The 22420-nt window shown below is 41.6% G+C and overlaps 1 long non-coding RNA gene across 3 annotated transcripts in view; it reads left to right on the top strand.

The window, feature by feature from the left end:
• Positions 1–22420, top strand: part of LOC307194508 — a 172979-nt gene that overhangs the window by 69791 nt on the left and 80768 nt on the right. For 2 of the 3 annotated variants that reach the window (XR_013830568.1, XR_013830570.1), the window contains exons 2-3: positions 18371–18525; positions 21157–21291. This is a non-coding gene — a long non-coding RNA (uncharacterized lncRNA). Of the gene's footprint in view, positions 1–18370; positions 18526–19584; positions 19667–21156; positions 21292–22420 lie in introns of all 3 variants that reach the window. The other variant, XR_013830569.1, reaches the window with a different exon arrangement.

The following is a 22420-nucleotide window of genomic DNA, read 5'->3' as shown; positions in this document are numbered from 1 at the left end:
TGGACTGTACAAGACAGTGACGAGGAGATGAGAGCCAGGGCCTTCCCAGATAGCAGCCAGGTGAAAATGGTTATAAATAAGGCATGGGGGTCACCGTCTGAACACACTGTCCTTGACATTTGTACACAGGCTCCGTGTTCTCGGCAACCAGCCAAAGGCCTGTCTACAGATTTATTTCTTCACCCTGCCTGGCGTGAAACTGTCCTCTAGATCGTACCTACAAGCAGCCCATTTACATGGCCTCATCTTTTAGACCTGCTCTTTTTTTGCTTTGAGTCCATGGAGACGAGCTGCAAATGTTCAGCTGAGGCTGAATCTGATTTATCCTCGAAACCCTTGGTGTCTAGCCCAGTGCAAAGTGTAGTTACAGAGTAAATATTTGTAGGAAAACTGAGCAAACAAATTACATTTTTTGGAGGCAGTTGCCTGTCCCCCCTGCTCCCTTTCTCTCTAGATTCTTCCTGATCTTCTTTTGCTTCATGTGTATGTCAGAATGCACTTGGCTCCAAGTAAAAGAAGATCTGGCTGATAGTAGATGAAACCATTAAGCATTTATTATTATTATTTTTTTAGCAAGACAGGAGATAGTGCTATAATTGGTTTACTGTTTCAAGAATATCATCAAGAATTCAGGTCCTTCTGTCCCTTCTATTCCGCCATCCCCTGGGCATCCCTCATGCCTCCTGTTGGTTTTTAGATGAACTTTCTTTAATGCTTCTACAGACTTCTTTGGATGGAGATGAGCTTTTAATGCATTGGTTGTAAACTGATGGCTTTGTGACATGTTTAGCTTTCAATATTTTTTTAAAATTTAATTTCCAACATTTAAAATTTAGGACATTTTACTCAAAGTTCCAGGTTTTTGAGTTGTCTTTAAAAAATCACAAGGTCTGGAAACTTTGCATGGCCACAACAAGCAAGAGCTGCCCTTTTTAGATGAGCTGTGTATTATTTCTGCAGTGTTCCCACCGCTCCCTACTGGTGAGGCAGCCTCTCAGCATCGCGCATTCGTATCACCTGCTGCTATTTGAGTTTGGATCTTTTTTTTTAATTTTTAAAAATTAATTAATTTTTGGCTGTGTTGGGTCTTCATTGCTGTGCGCGGGTTTTCTCTAGTTGGGGCGAGCCGGGGGCTACTCTTCCTTGTGGTGCACGGGCTTCTCATTGCAGTGGCTTCTCTTGTTGCGGAGCACGAGCTCTAGGCGCGAGGGCTTCAGTAGTTGTGGCTCACAGGCTCTAGAGCGCAGGGTCAGTAGTTGTGGTGCACGGGCTTAGTTACTCAGCAGCATGTTCTATCCCCGGACCAGGGATAGAACCCGTGTCCCCTGCATTGGCAGGCGGATTCTTAATCACTGCGCCACCAGGGAAGTCCGAGTTTGGATCTTACTTTAAAGATTTTTCACTCCTGTGGCCTGCAGTTTCAGGCCATCTAGTAAAAATCTTTTGCAGCTCCTTTCCCCCTAGAAATTGCTCTACACGGTATCGCCCAATCTTCAATTGTTGGTTCTTCCTGGATTCTACCCACTGACTCTATATATGTCTCCAACTCTCACCTCTTTGAATTAAAAGGCTGCTCCGTTTAAAAAAAATCTCTCATGACAAAACAAAATTAAGGTTTTGGGTGTGTGTGAGTGAGGATAAACTGATACACTCACATTGTAAAAGATTCAGGAAATATATAATAATATAAAGTACTGAGAATTGGCCATCATCTTACCACCCAGATAACCCTATTAATATTTGGACGTGCATGATTTCTTGGGTACTTCCAACATGGTAGGCACTGTTCTAAGTGTTCTACATGTCTTCTTTCATTCAATCCTCCAAACAACCCTAAAAGGTAGATATTATTCTTATCTCCGTTTTACAGATGACAAACTTGAGGCATAAAGAAGTTAGATATACATTTCCTAAGAACACACAATACATGTGAAGTCTCAGTTTTAATTTAAGTAGTCCAACTCTGGGACACACATGTTCGAAAACTACACCATAATACTGAGTGTGTGCATGTGTGCATATTTTATATATAAATTGCTAGAGCTTGCATCACTCCCCTCGGGAAACAGTACAATGGAAATTCCCTTTGTTGAGTTTTCAAAGAACTCACTAAAATGCTCCTGAAAGTATTTGGGAAGGTCAATCCTATTTCGCTATTTCAATTGCTGGTCTGTCTCAGTCTTCTCCTTGGATAACCAGACTCCTTGAGTAGTTGACTAAAGGGGTCAAGACATTGACAAGGCATTTCTTTTCTAGCTTAAGTGTTTCTCATTAATAGTATGGAATTGATAACTTTTTATGAATATAGAGGATCATGTGAAAGAAGGAAAGGAAGAAATTTTTATTTCAGAAGTACTATGCGTCTGGCACTTGACATACGATATCTCACAATGCCCCATGTCGATGGACATTATTATTTCCATTTTTCTTCAGGAGTCACATGTTCCAGGGCATATAACTAGAAGTGGCAGAGTGAAATTTGAACCCCTGTGGGTCCAACTTTAAAGTTCATAGTTTCTTCACTATTCTGTACCATACTCGATTGGATAATGTCACTAATTACAACTGAAAGGGTAACCATCTCATAATTTTGTCAGAAGAATTATAAACTAACTGATGAGAATGCTCTGTGCCCTTTCCTGTGGGCATCACTGTGAGATATCTGTGCATAATGTAAGGTGATTGATTTATGGGTACACTCACTTTATGTCACAGAAGTGTCCTTGAAAAAGTGAGTGCAAGGTAAAGTTTTGAAAATGATAAGTTTGAAATCCATTTCAGGGGAACCAGTATAAGGGAGGAAACCTATTATATTCTTTGCTAAAAAATTTTTATTGGAGTATAGTTGATTTACAAGTTGTGATAGTTTCAGGCGCACAGCAAAGTGAGTCTGAGATGAATAAAATCCAGTTCTTGTATTTAAGAATCTCACGGTCTGAAGGAAAGACAAATACATAAATTGATATAAACAACGGTGTGATCAGCTAACCAAAAGATGTTCTTTTCATTGTTTCGACCATCCATGTATTCAAAAATATTTAATATTTAGCTCCTATTATGAGCCATGCTGTAAACGCAGGGCTGGATATACAGTGGAGGGAAAAAGGAGATAAGGGTCCTACCTTCCTTGAGCTTATGGTTCTTCTTATGGTTATCTGCATAGCAGGCCACATATTATAGTATCAAAATGTATAGGTTCTGGGCTTCCCTGGTGGCGCAGTGGTTGGGAGTCTGCTTGCTGATGCAGCGGACACGGGTTCGTGCCCTGGTCCGGGAAGATCCCACATGCCGCGGAGCGGCTGGGCCTGTGAGCCATGGCCGCTGAGCCTGCATGTCTGGAGCCTGTGCTCCGCAACGGGAGAGGCCACAACAGTGAGAGGCCCGCGTACCGCAAAAAAAAAAAAAAAAGTGTATAGGTTCTAACCCTATACTGCCTGGGATCAAATCCTCCCAGTTGCTAGTTCCATGACCTTGGGTAAATTATTTAACATTTCTGTGCCTTAGTTTCTCTATCCTATGGATTTAAACACAGTAAAGTGTCTACTTCATAGAATTTTTCTGATGATCAAAAGAATTAATATTTGAAAACAATAGATTAGTGATCCTCTCACAGTAAAAACAGAATGGCATTCATCAGTTAAGCAAATAGAATTGTATGTAATAAACTAGGGTTGTTTGAATTTTTGCCAAACCCATATTCCACTTTTACTATTTCTTATCTTTAAATTGACACATATTTTAAACTTAAATCTTCATCCGTGTTCTACCAAAAAGCCCATATAAGCCCATATTGCAGTGTGGGATGCATTGGGAAAGACGTAATGATTGCACAGGGCATCTCCTTTGTGAAGCTATCTCTGTTCCCTGGGCAAAATCAGCAGGTCCATCCTCTGTGCTTCCACAGCACTTTGTGCCGAAAGTTTTATTAAGCGCTCATCAGAATGCCTAGAATTCAATCCTCATTCTTGGCCAGTTGGCCAATATGAGGCTGATCCTTTGGTTTGCCCTGCTCCATAGGCCCAGGCCTATAAAGACTGAGAGTAAGAAATAATCCACTTGTTGAGACACCGGATGTACTTAGAAAAGCTCATAGCACAAACTGTCAGATATCATTATATGGGCATCCGTGTACCTATATGTTCATCAAGAGAATGGGCACAGAACTGACACTTACCAGGGAAGGAACATGCCCACTTGAGCTTAGAGAGAGCTTTGGAATAAGCCTGAGGGAGAGCTAGGGAAGATGTGTCTCTGAGGTGGATGAGAAGCAAAAGGTCATGTTCTGAAGCTGGTTCTGATTCTCCATTTTTATTTTTAGTTTTTTTTAAAAATTAATTTTATTTATTTATTTTTTATACAGTAGGTTCTTATTAGTTATTTTATACATATTAGTGTTTATATGTCAATCCCAATTTCCCAATTCATCCCACCCCCTATTTCCCCCCTTTGTGTCCATACACTTGTTCTCAACATCTGTGTCTCTATTTCTGCCTTGCAGACCGGTTCGTCTTTACCATTTTTCTATATTCCACATATATGCGTTAATATACGACATTTGTTTTTCTCTTTCTGACTTACTTCAATCTGTATGACAGTCTCTAGGTCCACCCACGTCTCTACAAATGACCCAATTTCATTCCTTATTATGGCTGAGTAATATTCCATTGTATATATGTACCACATCTGTTTTATCCATTCATCTGTCGATGGGCATTTAGGTTGCTTCCATGACTTGGCTATTGTAAAGAGTGATGCGATGAACATTCGGATGCATGGGTTGTTTTGAATTATGATTTTCTCAGGGTATATACCCAGTAGTGGGATTGCCAGGTCATATGGTAATTCTATCTTTAGTTTTTTAAGGAACCTCTGAACTGTTCTGCATAGTGCTTGTATCAATTTACATTCTCACCACCAGTGCAAGAGTGTTCCCTTTTCTACACACCCTCTCCAGCATTTGTTGTTTGTAGATTTCCTGATGATGACCATTCTAACCAGTGTGAGGTGATACCTCATTGTAGTTTTGATTTGCATTTCTCTAATAATTAGTGATGTTGAGCAGCTTTTCATGTGCCTCTTGGCCATCTGTATGTCTTCTTTGGAAAAATGTCTATTTAGGTCTTCTGCCCATTTTTGGATTGGGTTTTTTGTGTTTTTAAATTTGAGCTTCATGAGCTGTTTATATATTTTGGAGATTAATCCCTTGTTGGTTGCTTCATTTGCAAATATTTTCTCCCATTCTGAGGGTTGTCTTTTCATTTTGTTTATAGTTTCCTTTGTTGTGCAAAAGCTTTTAAGTTTCCTTAGGTCCCATTTGTTTATTTTTGTTTTTATTTCCATTACTCCAGGAGGTGGGTCAAAAAAGATCTTGCTGTGATTTATGTCAAAGAGTGTTCTTCCTATGTTTTCCTCTAAGAGTTTTATAGTGTCCGGTCTTACATTTAGGTCTCTAATCCATTTTGAGTTTATTTTTGTGTACGGTGTTAGGAAGTGTTCTAATTTCATTTTTTTACATGTAGCTGTCCAGTTTTCCCAGCACCAGTTATTGAAGAGGATATCTTTTCTCCATTGTATATTCTTGCCTCCTTTGTCATAGATTAGTTGACCATAGGTGCATGGGTTTATCTCAGGGTTTTCCATCCTGTTCCATTGATCTATATTTCTGTTTTTGTGCCAGTATCATACTGTCTTGATTACTGTAGCTTTGTAGTATAGTCTGAAGTCAGGGAGCCTGATTCCTCCAGCTCCGTTTTTCTTCCTCCAGATTGCTTTGGCTATTCGGGGTCTTTTGTGTTTCCATACAAATTGTGAAATATTTTGTTCTAGTTCTGTGAAAAATGCCATTGGTAGTTTGATAGGGATTACATTGAATCTGTAGATTGCTTTGGGTAGTATAGTCATTTTCACAATATTGATTCTTCTAATCCAAGAACATGGTATATTTCTCCATCTGTTTGTGTCATCTTTGATTTCTTTCATCAGTGTCTTATAGTTTTCTGCATACAGGTCTTTTGTCTCCTTAAGTAGGTTTATTCCTAGGTATTTTATTCTTTTTGTTGCAATGGTAAATGGGAGTGTTGCCTTTGATCTTTTGTTGTTAGTGTATAGGAATGCAAGAGATTTCTGTGCATTAATTTTGTATCCTGCAACTTTACCAAGTTCATTGATTAGCTCTAGTAGTTTTCTGGTGACATCTTTAGGATTCTCTATGTATCATGTCATCTGCAAACAGTGACAGCTTTACTTCTTTTCCAATTTGGATTTCTTTTGTTCCTTTTTCTACTCTGATTGCCGTGACTAGGACTTCCAAAACTATGTTGAATAATAGTGGTGAGAGTGGACATCCTTGTCTTGTTCCTGATCTTAGAGTAAATGCGTTCAGTTTTTCACCATTGAGAACAATGTTGGCTGTGGATTTGTCATATGTGGCCTTTATTATGTTGAAGTAGATTCCCTCTATGCCCACTTTCTGGAGAGTTTTTATCATAAATTGGTGTTGAATTTTGTCAAAACCTTTTTCTGCATCTATTGAGATGATCATATGGTTTTTATACTTCAATTTGTTAATGTGGTGTATCACATTGATTGATTTGTGTATATTGAAGAATCCTTGCATTCCTGGGATAAACCCCACTTGATCATGGTGTATGATCCTTTTAATGTGCTGTTGGATTCTGTTTCCTAGTATTTTGTTGAGGATTTTTGCATCTATGTTCATCAGTGATATTGGCTTGTAATTTTCCTTTTTTGTAGTATTTTTGTCTGGTTTTGGTATCAGGGTGATGGTGGCCTCGTAGAATGAGTTTTGGAGTGTTCCTTCCTCTGCATTTTTTTTTTCTTCTCAGAAGAAGGATGTATGTTAGCTCTTCTCTAACTGTTGGACAGAATTCACCTGTGAAGCCATCTGGTCCTGGACTTTTGTTTGTTGGAAGATTTTTCATCACAGTTTCAATTTCATTACTTGTGATTGGTCTGCTTATATTCTGTTTCTTCCTGGTTCAGTCTTGGAAGGTTATACCTTTCTAAGAATTTGTCCATTTCTTCCAGGTTGTCCATTTTATTGTCCATTTTATTGCTTGTAGTAGTCTCTTATGACGCTTTGTATTTCTGCGGTGTCCATTGTAACTTCTCCTTTTTCATTTCTAATTTTATTGATTTGAGTCCTCTCCCTCTTTTTCTTGATGATTCTGGCTAAAGGTTTATCAATTTTGTTTGTCTTCTCAAAGAACCAGCTTTTAGTTTCATTGATCTTTGCTATTGTTTCCTTTGTTTCTATTTCATTTATTTCTGATCTGATCTTTATGATTTCTTTCCTACTGCTAACTTTGGGTTTTGTTTGTTCTTCTTTCTCTAGTTCCTTTAGGTGTAAGATTAGATTGTTTATTTGAGATTTTTCTTATTTCTTCGGGTAGGATTTTATTGCTATAAACTTCCCTCTTAGAAATTCTTTTGCTGCATCCCATAGGTTTTGGATCGTCGTGTTTTCATTGTCATTTGTCTCTAGGTATTTTTTGATTTCCTATTTGATTTCTTCAGTGATCTCTTGGTTATTTAGTAATGTACTGTTTAGCCTCCATGTGTTTATGTTTTTTACGTTTTTTCCCCCTGTAATTGATTTCTAATCTCATAGCATTGTGGTCAGAAAAGAGGCTTGATCTGATTTTAATTTTCTTAAATTTACCGAGGCTTGATTGGTGACCCAAGATGTGATCTATCCTGGAGAATGTTCTGTGTGCACTTGAGAAGAAAGTGTAATCTGCTGTTTTTGGATGGAATGTCCTATAAATATCAATTAAATCTGTCTGGTCTGTTGTGTCATTTAAAGCTTCTGTTTCCGTATTATTTTTCTGTCTGGATGATGTTTCCATTGGTGTAAATGAGGTGTTAAATTCCCCCACTATTATTGTGTTACTGTTGATTTCCTCTTTTATAACTGTTAGCATTTGCCTTATGTATTGAGGTGGTCCTATGTTGTGTGCATACATATTTATAATTGTTACGTCTTCTTCTTGGATTGATCCCTTGTCATTATGTAGTGTCCTTCCTTGTCTCTTGAAACATTCTTTATTTTAAAGTCTATTTTATCTGATATGAGTATTGCTACTCCAGCTTTCTTTTGATTTCCATTTGCATGGAATATCTTTTTCCATCCCCTCACTTTCAGTCTGTATGTCTCCCTAGCTCTGAAGTGGGTCCCCTGTAGACAGCATATAGATGGGTCTTGTTTTTGTATCCATTCAGCAAGCCTGTGTCTTTTGGTTGGAGCATTTAATCCATTCACGTTTAAGGTAATTATCGATATGTATGTTCCTGTTACCATTTTCTTAATTGTTTTGGGTTTGCTTTTGCAGGTCCTTTTCTTCTCTTGTGTTTCCCACTTAGAGAAGTTCCTTTAGCATTTGTTGTAGAGCTGGTTTGATGGTGCTGAATTCTCTTAGTTTCTGCTTGGCTGTAAAGCTTTTGATTTCTCGATCGAATCTGAATGAGATCTTTGCCGGGTAGAGTAATCTTGGTTGTAGGTTCTTCCCTTTTATCACTTTAAATATATCATGCCACTTTCTTCTGGCTTGTAGAGTTTCTGCTGAGAAATCAGGTGTTAACCTTATGGGAGTTCCCTTGTATGTTATTTGTCATTTTCCCCTTGTTGCTTTCAATAATTTTTCTTTGTCTTTAATTTTTGTCAGTTTGATTACTATGTGTCTCGGCATGTTTCTCCTTGGGTTTATCCTTTCTGGGACTCTCTGCACTTCCTGGACTTGGGTGGCTATTTCCTTTCCCATGTTAGGGAAATTTTCAACTATAATCCCTTCAAATATTTTTCTTGGGTCCTTTCTCTCTCTCTTCTCCTTCTGGGACTTCTGTAATGGAATTTTGGTGTGTTTAATGTTGTCCCAGAGATCTTTTAGGCTGTCTTCATTTCTTTCCATACTTTTTTTTTATTCTTTTCAGTGGCAGTGAATTCCACCATTCTGTCTTCCAGGTCACTTATCTGTTCTTCTCCCTCAGTTATTCTGCTATTGATTCCTTCTAGTGTATTTTTCATTTCAGTCATTGTATTGTTTATCTCTGTTTGTTTGTTCTTTAATTCTTTTAGGTGTTTGTTCTTTAACTCTTCTAGGTCTTTGTTAAACATGTCTTGCATCTTCTCAATCTTTGCCTCCATTCTTTTTCTGACATCCTGGATCATCTTCACTGTCATTATTCTGAATTCCTTTTCTGTAAGTTTGCCTTTTCCACTTCATTTAGTTGTTTTACTGGGGTTTTATCTTGTTCCTTCATCTGGTACATAGCCCTCCGCCTTTTCATTTTATCTGTCTTTCTGTGAATGTGGTTTTCGTCCCACAGCCTGCAGGATTGTAGTTCTTCTTGCTTCAGCTGTCTGCCCTCTGGTGTCTCTATTTGTTTACTTTTTAAAATTGAAGTATAGTTAATTTACAGTGTTAGCCTCAGGTGTACAGCAGAGTGATTCAGCCATATATATATATAGAGAGAGAGACTTTTTCAGATTCTTTCCTCTTACAGGTTATTACAAGACATTGAGTCATTGAATACAGTTCCCTGTGCTCTACAGTAGGTCCTTGTTATTTACCTGTTTGATACATAGTAGTGTGTACATGTTGATCCCAAACTCCTAATTTATCCCCCATCCCCTCCAGTAATCATAAGTTTGTTTTCTATGTCTGTGAGTCTGTTTCTGTTTTGTAAATAAGTTCATTTATATCATTTTTTTAGCTTCCTCATATAAATGATATCATATGATATTTGTCTTTGTCTGACTTACTTCACTTAGTATGATCATTCCTAGGTCCATCCATGTTACTGCGAGTGACATTATTTCATTCTTTTTTATGGCAGTGACTCTCCATTTTTATAAGCCATGGAGGATGGGGCAGAAGCTCATTTATACTGTCCAAGTGGTCAAGAGTAGGGACCGAAGTCCCAGGTTTTGTTGCAGAAGAGAGGAAATGAGTAAAATTTATATTGGGGGCTCTGGAGGAAGTCATGTCTCTACCTATTTCAAAGGATGTAGGAAAGGCATACAAGGGTGAAAATTCATTCTAGGGCAAGGGAACAGCACAGAAACAAAGGAACTCAAAAGCATGAAACGTTTGGTTAATTATTGAGATTTTGGCAGTATTTGAATGTAGTACATAAACTGAAGAGTTTCGAGAGAAGAACCTTTAGAGGTAGGGAGCTGGTCTTAAAGTCCTCAAAGGTCCCAGGCACTCCTGGATATGCTTAAAAGGTTAAAAAAGAGTAAAAAATCCCCCATGTTAAACCACTGAGTGAATTCTGAAACTAATTTCTTCAAATAGAACCTTTTTTTTTTCATACTTCTGCAATAACCAGTCTTAAGAATCTGGCATTTAAATACACAAATGTTTCTGAAATACCCTATCACAGCAAAGTATCTGAAAATGTTTCTTAGTTGTTAGAAAAAACGAATTCTGTACATGTTTGGAAAGAGTTTTTTTAAACACCACCCTTCAAACACACCATCTTTTCCGGTCCCAAGTGGCTGAGGATGGTGGTGCTAAGTGGTTTAATAGAGATGTGTGTGTCTCTCTCTTGTACATCACGCCTCCACTTCAAGGCATAATTTTATTTTTTTTACTGGGTAAGTGCTCTAAAAGGTGGTCATAGATGTACAGCCCAGCACAGGGAAGGGTATCAGAGGATATGCAGCACAGCCTCTGTGTAACCAGCCTGGCAAAGCCTTTTGATAATCCTTTGGCCAAACTGTACTTTATTCAATTTGAATGAGCTCCATGTGCATTTACCAAAGCCATGACCTCTCCAATCTTCCTTAGGCAAATACAAGTCCCTCAACAGGTTCTGGTGGAAAGAAAACTTCTGCAAAGGGGCTGAGAAGAGAGAGGCGGCCATGTTCATATTACAGTTGGATGCAAAATAGGAATGTACTGGATTCCATTCATGGCTTGGGGCCAGTGCCTGCCCCCTCTGCTGCCACACCTTCTCTAAACATCCTCCCTGCTTCATGGCCCCCCGCCCACAGCATTCACTGAACTTGCCCTTCCTTGAGTGTACATCCTAATTAAGTTGGTCGTGTGCAACTTAGCTCTCGGTTATCTGCTGTTTTCCACTTATAATTGTCATTGTCATTGTTATCTCCCTTGTAGCAGAAGTAATTTGGGAACCGTGTACTCCAGAGGTGCTTGGAGCTCCCTGAACATGGCAGGCACTCATCCCTTTGGGATTCTGCTTGTGCTGTTCTTGCTACTTAGAATGTTTGTCCCTCCTTTTGTTATTAGTCTGTATTAGTCTGCCCGGGCTGCTATTAAAAAAAATACCATAGACTGGGTGGCTCAAACAAAAGGCATTTATTTCTCACAGTTCTGGAGGCTGGGGAGTCTCAGATGAATGTGCCCGGTGAAAACTGTCTTCCTGGTTTTCAGATGGAAACGGTCGACTGAAAAAAAAATGCACAACCTAAAAGTTGAGAATTATGTTTTATTTGGTAGACAAAACTGAGGACTTAAGTCCAGAAGACAGGCTCTCAGATAGCTCTGAGGGACAGCTCTGAAGAGGTAAGGGAGGAGCCCGGATACAAAGACCATGTAGTGAACATCAAAGGTGACTGTTAATTAAGGAAAACCAGACATTTCAAGTAAATGAATTTAGCGTTTTTCTATGTATGGGAAGATGCAAGAGTCTGGGCTCACTGAAGTCATTCCTTTGATACGCACCTTAGCTATGTAGGGCCAGTTTCTGTTCTTCTTTATACTGAGTCCCCTCAGGATGCACTATTGAGGGAGATGCAGTGGCTGAGCGCTTGATGTCTGCAGCACCTTTGTTTGCTGATAATAGCAGGCAACATTTTTCATCCACGCCACCTTCTCTCTGTGTCCACACATGGTTGAGAGAGTGATCTTTCTTCCTCTCTTTTTTTTTTTTTTTTTTTTTTTTTTTTGCGGTACGCGGGCCTCTCACTGTTGTGGCCTCTCCCGTTGCGGAGCACAGGCTCTGGACGTGCAGGCTCAGCGGCCATGGCTCACGGGCCCAGCCGCTCTGCGGCATGTGGGATCCTCCCGGACCAGGGCACGAACCCGTGTCCCCTGCATCAGCAGGTGGACTCCCAACCGCTGCACCACCAGGGAAGCCCTCTTCCTCTTTTTATAAAGCCACTAATCCCACGTTCATGATGGGCCCCACCCTCATGACCTAACCTAACCCTAATTACCTCCCAAAGGCCCACGTCTAAATTCCATCACTTTGGGGGTTAAGACTTCAACGTATGAATTTGTGGGTGTGGGGGGAGAGATACAATTCAGCTCATGACATAGACCAAGTCTTTCTTGTCCTACAGGTCTTGGTTCAGATGTTAATTTCTCTGGAAAGTCTTTCTCAATTCTCCCCACATGGGTTGAGTTCCCTCTCTGCAAATATATATTATCACAGCACACATCAAACTGCTCCACCACAGTCCATTTATCTGTCCTTTTTCCTCATTAGATTGTGAACCACTTGAGAATGGGGCCTTGTCCTTTGTTTCTGTTCCCAGTGAATATAATATGTAGTAAGTGTTCAATAAATGATTTAATGAGAGTAGGAGATAAGCAGTTACTTTTAAAATGAATGCATAGTAGATGAGATTATTATCCACTCCTTGGATGGGTGTTATGAATGTCAATTTATACTCCAGACACCATGAGAGCAGCTTTCGTTAGGACGGGCTTGCTAACCAAACTTCTAACTAGGGCAGGGGAGGAAACTAGCTCTCCTCTGTTCAATGAGACCTTGACTTTTCAGCCCGTGTGTTCAACTGAGTCCTTGTTTAATCACTTTTTCTTTTAAATTCACCAGTTTAAGTCAAATCTTATCTCTGAACTGAAGCAGGAAGATCCTGGGGGCAGAGCCTTGAAGAGTAATTGTGCATCAGGCAGGATGGGAGACACTTTATTATCAAATCCCCTACAGCTTACAACTTTCTGTTCTTTTCATTCTTCCTCTGACAGTCTTACATCTTCAGGCAATGTGGATGCGTCTAACAGGCAGGGAGGAAACTCACATACACTGAGATGGGAAAAGAGATGTTCTGTTCACTGCTTTATCCTGACACATAATAGCTACTCAGTTAATATTTATTTAGTGGCTTAATGACTAAACACTTTCTCCCTTGTTTCTTTCCTTAGCAGAATTTTGCATTTCCCGTTCCCCAAGAATATTAAGGTCTGTTTAGGAATTCCCTTTACCCCACACCAAATAGGGGAGGCTTTCAGGGATTCAGGGAGCTGGACCATATCTTTTAGACCTGGAAGCATTTTTTTGTGGATGGCACATTCACAAAGTATGGTTAGTAACTGAGCCTAAACTCCTTTATTTGGGACTAAGTACTAGTACATCCTTCAGTTCTATACCGGAGCCCATGGTCCTAAATCTTTGAGGGTCCATATACCCCTAGATTACTTCAGATGTTTTCAGCTTCCACTCTTGTACACTGAAAGGTTCCAAAGGACCCATTCAAAAGCTGAACTCCCAGAACCCTGCAATCCAAATCACCCCACACACCCATCTCTACAATTTGACTCCCTGCTGTACTGTTCTCCTGATGTCCTATGGAGTTAGGGGTAACGATGCTCAGTTTCTCCTTGAATGTTTCTGTTACGCTTCTGCCTCTTGCCTGGTCAGACCCCATCAGACTCCATCTGTGTATATGTGTGTGTTTGTGTATGTATGCGCACTGTCCGTGTCCTCCTGTAAGTTCTCTATGGGCTACAGCAGTGTTTCTCAGTCCTGGTTACGTATAGAATCACCTGGCAGCTCTTACAAAACACCAGTGATGCCTGGGCCCCAACTCAGACCATTTGAATCAGAATCTCGGGGAAAGGAGGCCAGAGATTGATGTTAAAAAAAAAATTATTCATATCAGTGTGACATGAAGTGTGGTCCCTGGGACAGTAGTCAGTATCACCTGGAAGCTTGTAAGAAGTGCAGATTCACAGACTCCAATCCAGATCCACTGATTCAGAGTCAGGGGTGTCGGTGGGGGAGAAGGGGAAGCACTTGGCCCTAGGTTGAGTTTGTGGGTCACCCTGGTCCACTCTCCCTCTATAGTTGGAACTTAAGGCAGGCTGCCAAGCTTCCTGGACACGAGCAAGGGTTTCTTGCCACTGGCTGTATTGTCTTATCTAGTGTTCCCTAGCAAGCCATGGTCCCCGTTTTTCACACTTCCTTATTCATCTCTATGATACCACATCACATTAGTCGGTTTGGATCCGCCAAACCTTTTGTAAAATTAGCTACATGTTAAATAATTCTCCAGAGGTCTCCTCACCCAAAGCAGAGAACACTGGATGGTCTAGTTTCCCATCTGAACATGGAAAAATGAGAAGAACCAGTGGCATTGTTCAGTGCTGACCCCCCATTCTCTTCTGCTCCAGAAAAAGTGACCCCAGTTGGGATCAATGAAGTTTCTCCAGCGGAGGGGTGGGTCAGGGACAGGTGTGGATTTCTTCATTCTGGCGGGCTCACGTATGGTCTGCCTCAGGCAGGCCTCGTAATGCATCTGCGGATGGAATGAATTTGAGTGGTAGACCATTATGCATGACGAGGAACTCTGTGAAGTAGGGAGAACTCTCCTCTCCACGCCCTCCCTTTCTTGGACTCGCATGGGGCCTCTACATACACCTTGTCTCTCGGCATCATGGCGGCAGCCTCAGGGTGGCCTGATGTGGAGTCGTAATCAGCCTGTGAGGGCTGGTGAAAATGGCACACAGATCCCTAAGAATCCCAAACATGCCCCATGGATAGAGGAGGTACACGTTTACTCACATAGCATTCAATCGTGCAGCATGACGACACAAATGAGCCTATCTACGAAACAGAAACAGACTCACGGACATAGCGGACAGACTTGTGGTTGCCAAGGGGGAAGGGGGGTGTGGGAGGGAAGGATTGGGAGTTTGGGATTAGCAGATACAAACTATTATATACAGGATGGATAAACAACAAGGTTCTACTGTATAGCACAGGAAACTATATTCAATATTCTGTGATAAAGCATAATGAAAAAGAGTATGAGAAAGGATATATATATATATAGGTATAACTGAGTCACTTCGGTGTACAGCAGAAATTAACACAACATTGTAAATCAACTAGACTTCAATAAAATTTTTAAAAAATGTGCAGCATAAATGCAGCTTTTTTATTTCTCCAAGACTGTTCTTATCATTCAGGTGTCTCCACCTCTCGGGATGGGTCCAAGCAGTAATCAAAGTCCAGTGTTTTAAGCTCCTTTTTTATCTGTGATAATTAATTCATTGATTTTCAGAGTGTTACCCTTCTCCTGTTTCTCTGCAAGTTAGAATCTGAGTAAAAAGGGAGAACATGTCTTAGGTGACCTTAAAGAGGTGGTGGGGAGGAGAGAAACAGGGCCTTTGAATTCAGATCAAATCTTTGGGATCCTTACTGGTCATTGCTGCAGAGAGGCTGGTCCGAGCATCTCCACGGATGTGCAGAGCCCTGAAGCACGCTTTGTCTGACGCCATCTGTTTTGTATTTTTAATACTCTCTTAATTTTAGAACAGTTTTCGATTTACAGAACTATTGCAAAGATAGTACAGAAAGTTCCCATAGACAGCACATTCAGTCTCCTCTATTTTTAACATCTTACATTAGTGTGGTGCATTTGTCGCAATTAAGAAATCAATATTGCTACATTATTATTGACTAAAGTCCATACTTTATTCAGATTTCCTCAGTTTCCCCCAACATCCTCTTTCTATTCCAGGATCCCAACCAGGACACCACATTACATTTGGTCATCAATCACGTCTCCTTAGGCGTCTCTAGGTTGTGACATTTTCTCAGACTTACCTTGTTTTTGACGACTCTGACGGTCTCGAGGAGTACTGGTCAGTTATTCTGTACACTGTCCCTCAGTTGGGATTTGCCGGATGTTTTCCTCATGATTAGACTGGGGCTATGGGTTTTGGGGAAGAAGATGACAGAGGTAAAGTGTCCACATTGTCAACATGGCTTATCACTGTTGATGTTGACCTTGCTGATCTGTCAAGGTCACATATGCCAGGCTTCTCCACTGTAAAGTTAACCTACCCAACTGCCGCATTGTCCTCTTTGGAAGGAAGTCCCTCTGCACAGCTGGCACTTAAGGAGTGGGAAGTGATGCTCCACCTGCTTGAGGGTGGAGTTTTTCCAAATTTTTCTGCGTGGGAGATGTTTCTCTTCTTCGCATTTATCTACTCCCTCAAGGATTTGCATAGACTCATGAATATTTATTTTATGGTTTGGGTTATAACCCAATAGTACTTTATGTTGTTGCTCAAGTTCTTCCAGCTTTCACCACTGGGAGTTCTTTCAGCGGCTCCTGTACTCGTTTGACATACTCATTGTTGTGGGCTCTGTTGTTGTTGCTGTTATTGTTGTCTCTCGGTGCCATGTGTTCTTGTGGGTTGATCTGTGTGCTGACGCTGCTGGAGTCTGTGGTCTTGGTTATTTGCTTCTGTGGTAGCTTTGCTCCATCACTAGGCTGCTGCTCTGATGTTTCCCTTGGAAACTCAGTTCCTCTCACTGGGTCATGTAGACGTTCCTGGTCCCTTGGCCACTGGTACAGCCATGGGGACCCAGGAGTACCCCTTCCATCTCATCCCTCTATCCACTCCCAGGGCCATGTCGGTACCTTTGCCTCTCTGCCAGCTGAGCTGAAGGCTGGAATTTGGACAGCTGTAGCATTACCCACCATCATCCTTCAGGATTCCCTAGTGTGTGAGGATTTGAGGTAAGCCCCTCTAGATCCTTTCTGCTCTGAGTTGAGAAATAGCTTGCAGATGAATGGGAAAGACTTGTATATGGGAGTGAAGTTTGTCTGCATTCAGATACCAGGTTGGTGACGTTTTAGCTGTGTGATCTTAGGCAAACTATTCATTCATTCTGAGCTTCCGGTTGTTTATCAAGAACGTGGACTTATAATGCCTATGGTAAAGGTTAGGATTAGGTTTTGCTACTTAGGACAGAAGAGCCCAGATACCACTGACTTGAATAAAGGTAAGGAAAAGAGGCTGAAAAATGTTCTCTTTGCTCTCCCTCCCCCAATAATCAGAGCTCTGTCAGTAAAGAAGGACAGTAGAGTGGATATTGTGTGACAATTGTCAGTGTCTGCCTTCTCCCTGGCAGGGCTCCCTGAGGGTGAGAGAGGATGTATGTCAAGTGCCTGAGTATAGTAGATGCTCGATAAAAATAAGCACTCTGTTCTTATTTTACAGTAACTTGTGAGGAGATAGGACTTCCATACGGCAATAGGGAAGGATTGGATTAGACCAGAGACTCCTTAAGAAAACTTTCTATAGGTGAGATAGAATATGAATTTTAACTTCTATTAATTGGCAATAATATGAAAAGTATTGTAAAATAGAATAGGGTAAAATAGGAAGATAATGATAATTTCTATTTGTTGAGGTTATGGGCCAGACACTGTGTTTAGTGCTTGACCTGTGTTATTCAATTCTCACAATCATCTTATGAGATAAATGACTGTATTTTACAAATCAAAAAAATGAGACCTTAGACAATTTGTGCTCAGGTAACTACTAAAGGTTCAATCCAGGATTTACAGCAAGGATGAAGCCTGTGGTTCTAACCATTAGGCTATATGAGCAAACCATTCATTCATGCAATGCATATTTGCTGAACTCCTGCTTCATGTCAGGCATTGTTCTGGGCCCTGGGGATATCGTGGTGAACCATACCGACAAGGTATCTGTTTCAACAAATGTTATATCCAAGTGGAGGAAATAGAAAATAAGTAAGTGAAGCCATAAATGAACAAAATAATCGCAAGCAGGGATGAATGACGTGGAGGAAATAGAACAAACAGAGGATGGCTTTTTTAGGAAGGGGGCGTTCTTTAGACAGGGTGGTCCAGGAAGGTTACTCAGAGCTGAGAACAGAATGTCCGAAAGGAGCCAAACAAGCAATGACTTGGAGGAAAGAGATTCAGGGAGGGGGGGCAGCCTTTCCCAAGGGAATGCACCTGGCTTGTTTGAGGAGAAACTGGACTTGGCTTGAGGAAGATGACCTGACGGTGAAGTTCCTCCAGCAGCACCCTGACCTTTAGTCCTTACAGAAGAAAGATGGAAGATTTCCTCTTTGGGGGGAGGGAGAAGGGTGCTGGAGAAATGGATCAGGAGAGCTGGTTGAACAAGCAAGGTTGCTGTGTATTCTTGTGCTTGTGTTTGTGATTTTCTCTTTCTGTGTTGGGTCATTATCAACCCACTTGATGAGGAGAGGCACATTGTATTCCGTTTAGGAGTCTGTATTGATTGCAGGTGGCTCTATCGGGTTCACCGCATTAGTGAGAGACACAGGTGTGTTCCGGGTGGTTTTCCAGGTTGAACAAGAGTCTGGGTGCTGTGGAGCATGAGAGGATGTGGGAGAGAGACCAGCAGTCACCGCTGACAGTTGGGCACACCCGGTGTGGTGCTGTGTGCCATGAAGAGGTCCGTGGTGAGGGAAGGCACAGGACCGCAACTTCCACGAGATCAGGTGAGGGCTGAAACCCATCTGGTGATGCTGTACAGGGAATTAGAACAGCATGTATTTGCACCAGCATCTGACCCTCAAGGGCTGGGCTGGGAAGTTCAGGAGACGCGTGGTCAAGGTTTTGCTTAGCATACTGGGTTTAGACAGTTGGGTACTCCCTGGGTTGGGAACCCAGGACCAGAGTGTGTGATGGGAGAGGGGATGTAGCCCAAGAAAGGGCCAAGAACTGTCCTCAGAAGACCTGCATCCAGCCGGGCTCTGCTGCATTTTGTGAAATCTGGTCACTATGATGGACAGGTTGCAAGAGACAAGTGAGAAGAAAAAGTGGGCAAGGTTTAGGGATGTGGGAGGTATCAGTTCTGGGTGCTAGAGAGGGTGATGGGACAGAAGGAAGCTGGTCAGGAAGGGCAGCTGGCTTTAAAAATGTTGAGTTAGCGGCGCCATTGAAGCACCAGGTAGCATTAGGAGTTTTGGGAAAGAGGCAGGGGATATAGATGAAGCTTTGGGAATCTCATGGTGGGAATTTCAGGTCAACAATAAAGACTTTTGCAGCTAGTAAGCCATAGGGGACAATTAAATCAGGCCTCTAAGGTGATGGCTTACTAACTTACAACTCTGGCCAGCCCTGAAAAACTGAACGGGGCCAGTTCCGGTTCCGGCAGAAGGAGCTGCAACTTTGTGGTTGGGAATACCGGGGCTCTGGAGGGGCTCAGCTCTCTGCAGTGATTCAGGAAAGTCACTGCTTCTCTTGGTGCACCCCCCCAGTCACTGACCCCTCAACCATCTCGCAACCCATTTTTCTTGAGTGCTAAATGATGGAGGACAGACAATTAAGCCAGAGCCCAAGTACTTCATCTGCTGTTAGTTTCCTTAATTGTGTTTCCGGCACGTTCTTTTATAAATAGATTTAAGCAAGACAGTATATTCTTTAATGTGTGCATTTCTGTTGCTATGGAAACAGTTACTTTTATCACCCCCTCCCCAAAAGCTTAGCCATAAAGTAGAAGTTAGCACCTGTTTTTTCTAGGCAGGTGAATTATCTACTAATCCTTGTTTTCTAAGGTTTCTATGAGTGGGTTGGAATAACCTGCTGGTGACATCTTTTTAAGAAGAGCATTAGCTGAGGGTCTGTGATTTCCAGAAGGTAAAATGCATCCTTGCTATAACCCTTGACGTGATAAGCAACTCATTCCATAGATTCATAGGCTGTTGGAACTGGAGAGGTATCTAAAGAGATAATTCTTGTAATAATAATTAAAAACCACTCTTGATGGTAGATTTAATGCATTAACTGGTTTCTAAAGGAATCCTCTGATTAAATCATTTGTTCAAAAACATTTCCTGAACACTAGTACAGATCTGGGCAGACACAGGTATCTCAGAACATTGTAGATGCCTGGCACATGGAAGGGACTCCACAAATATTTCTCTGTGAATGAATAAAGCTGCTTCCTCCTCCAGCCAGTGGGGTATATGGACATTTAATGGGTTATAATGTTCTCTGTCACATGCTGGAATACGGGTATGTACAGAGTGTCATGGGAGCATACAGAGAGTGGGTCATAGATCTACTTCCTCTATTTTTGGTAAAAGGTGAGAAAATTAAAAGCAGAGAATTAGAAGGAAAGATACTTGGCAACATCACATGACTATTTAGTGGCAGAACCAAGTCTAGTACCCAGGTTTTCTGAATCCGGGTCTGACAGCTTCCTTCCACGTCATGCTGGCTCTCACACAGCTCACACTGCTGTGCTCTTCAAGCTTCCGTGGCAGTCACCTGGGGGTTTTGCAAAAGTGCAGATGCTGATTGAATAGGACCGGGTTGGGGTCTAAAGGTCTGCATTTTTTATGAACACCTGGGTGATGCTGATGCTGGTCAGGCCATAATTTGATTAATAAAGCTCCAGAACACTCTTCTTATTTTTTAAATTGAAGTGCAGTTGGTTTACAATGTTGCATTAATTTCTGCTGTATAGCAAAGTGATTCAGTTATACATACATATATATATATATACATTCTTTTAAAATATTCTTTTCCATTATGGTTTATCGTAGGATATTGAATATAGTTCCCTGTGCTATACAGTAGGAACTTGCTGTTTATCCATTCTCTGTATAAAAGCTTCCATCTGCTAACTCCAGCCTCCCACTCCAGCCCTCCCCCAACCCCTCCCCCTTGGCAACCACCAGTCTGTGGTTTGAGAATCTGATTACAACTGAGGTTATTTGGTTGATAACAAAAACTCTTAACACATATAGAATAACATAGCATAACATATAACATAATCAATTATATAAAATAATATATCATGGTCTATGTGAATTTATATATGTATATACAGTTGACCCTTGAACAATGTTGGTGTTGTGGGAGCTGACCCCCCCCCGGCAGTCAAAAATCTCTATATAACTTGCGGTTGGTTCTCTGTATATGAAGTTGTGATTCTTCTGTATCTGTGGTTCCAAATTCTTGGATTCAACAACCTCAGATCATGTAGTACTGTAGTATTTACTGTTGAGAAAAGTCTGCAATAAGTGGACCTGTGCAGTTCAAACGCGCATTGTTCAAGGGTCAACAGTATTCGTATATGTAGTTGTATATATATATAATTCTATATATTATATATATAATAGGATGATGCAAACAAAGGAAATGTGGAACTTCCAATTATTGGAAAAGAAGAGGAGCAAATCAGCCCCCTTGATGTGTGCACTTCTGTTGCTACAGAATTTGCAGGACTCATCGGCAGCCCCTTCCCCACTGTCGGGGTGAGTATGTCCCAATTTCAGACCTATGACACTCTGCTGAAGTCACAGTTTTCCAGGGAAGGGACCTCATTGACCTAGCTGAGCCCAGGGTTGGCCCCTCAGCCGGGGGAAGCTTGGGAACTTGGAGGGACAGTTCCATACCCACCAAAGGTAAAGTGGAGATACTTTTGCCAGAAGAAGGAGAAATGCATGCTGGAATGTCAGGAGAAACAGATGACCAATAAAGACCATCGCTCCCCCAAAATGCACATACATCCACATGTAATCAGCCAGCAACCCCACTTCTGACCTCTTGGTGGCCACCTTTCTGTCGAGGCCGTCCATTGTCAGGTGGATCACAGCGTTTGCTTCCAAAATTATCTCCCTGCTCGACACTGCCCCCTTCAGTCTGTTCTGCACCCAGCAGCTTGTGAGAGACTTGAAACCTAAGTCAGATCATGTTACATCTTTGCTCACAGCCCTCAGCTGGAATCACAGTGTCCTCCCAGCTAAATCCGATGCAAAGTCTGCACATTGCTCGGCAAGATGCTACAAACCTCCATTCCCCCACGGCTCCGCTCCGCCCCATCTCTGTCCTCCTCTCCCGCCGTCCTCCCCACCACTCACCACACTCAGCCACACTGGCCTCCTTCCCATCTCAGGAATATGCCAAGACTTTCTCATCTCGGGGTCTTTGTCTTTGCTGTTCCCTCTGCCCAGATTGCTGTCTCCCAGATGATTGCACTGCTCAGTCCCTTACTCTGTTCAGATCTCTGCTCAAGTTTCACTTTCTCAAAGAGAGCTTCCAGCTCATGTTACCTGAAACAGCACCTGCCAGCCTGGTCACTCTCTGGTGGCCTCTTAGCTTTATTATTGACAGAAACATATATTTGCTTAATGTTTCTTCCCTCACAAGAATGTAAGCTGCACAAGGGCAGGGGCATTTGGGTTTTGGGTTTGTTTTTTTTTTTTTTTGTAACCCAAGAGGAACCAGGAAGGTGGTGGTACTTGTATTTAGGTGTTGTGGAAAGAATGAATGAGCATATATTTAGGTCACACGCACATTTTTGCCTGCGGTTTCAGGGGATTTACAGGCCTTCTGAAGCAGGGGATCCATGCATCTTTGGTTAGAAACCTCTGCTGTGGCCCA

Source organism: Stenella coeruleoalba, assembly GCF_951394435.1.
Source record: "Stenella coeruleoalba genome assembly, chromosome: 11".
Taxonomy (NCBI): Eukaryota; Metazoa; Chordata; class Mammalia; order Artiodactyla; family Delphinidae; genus Stenella; species Stenella coeruleoalba.
The sequence above is the reverse complement of the archived record's forward strand: the minus strand, read 5'-3'. Positions and strand labels throughout refer to the sequence as shown.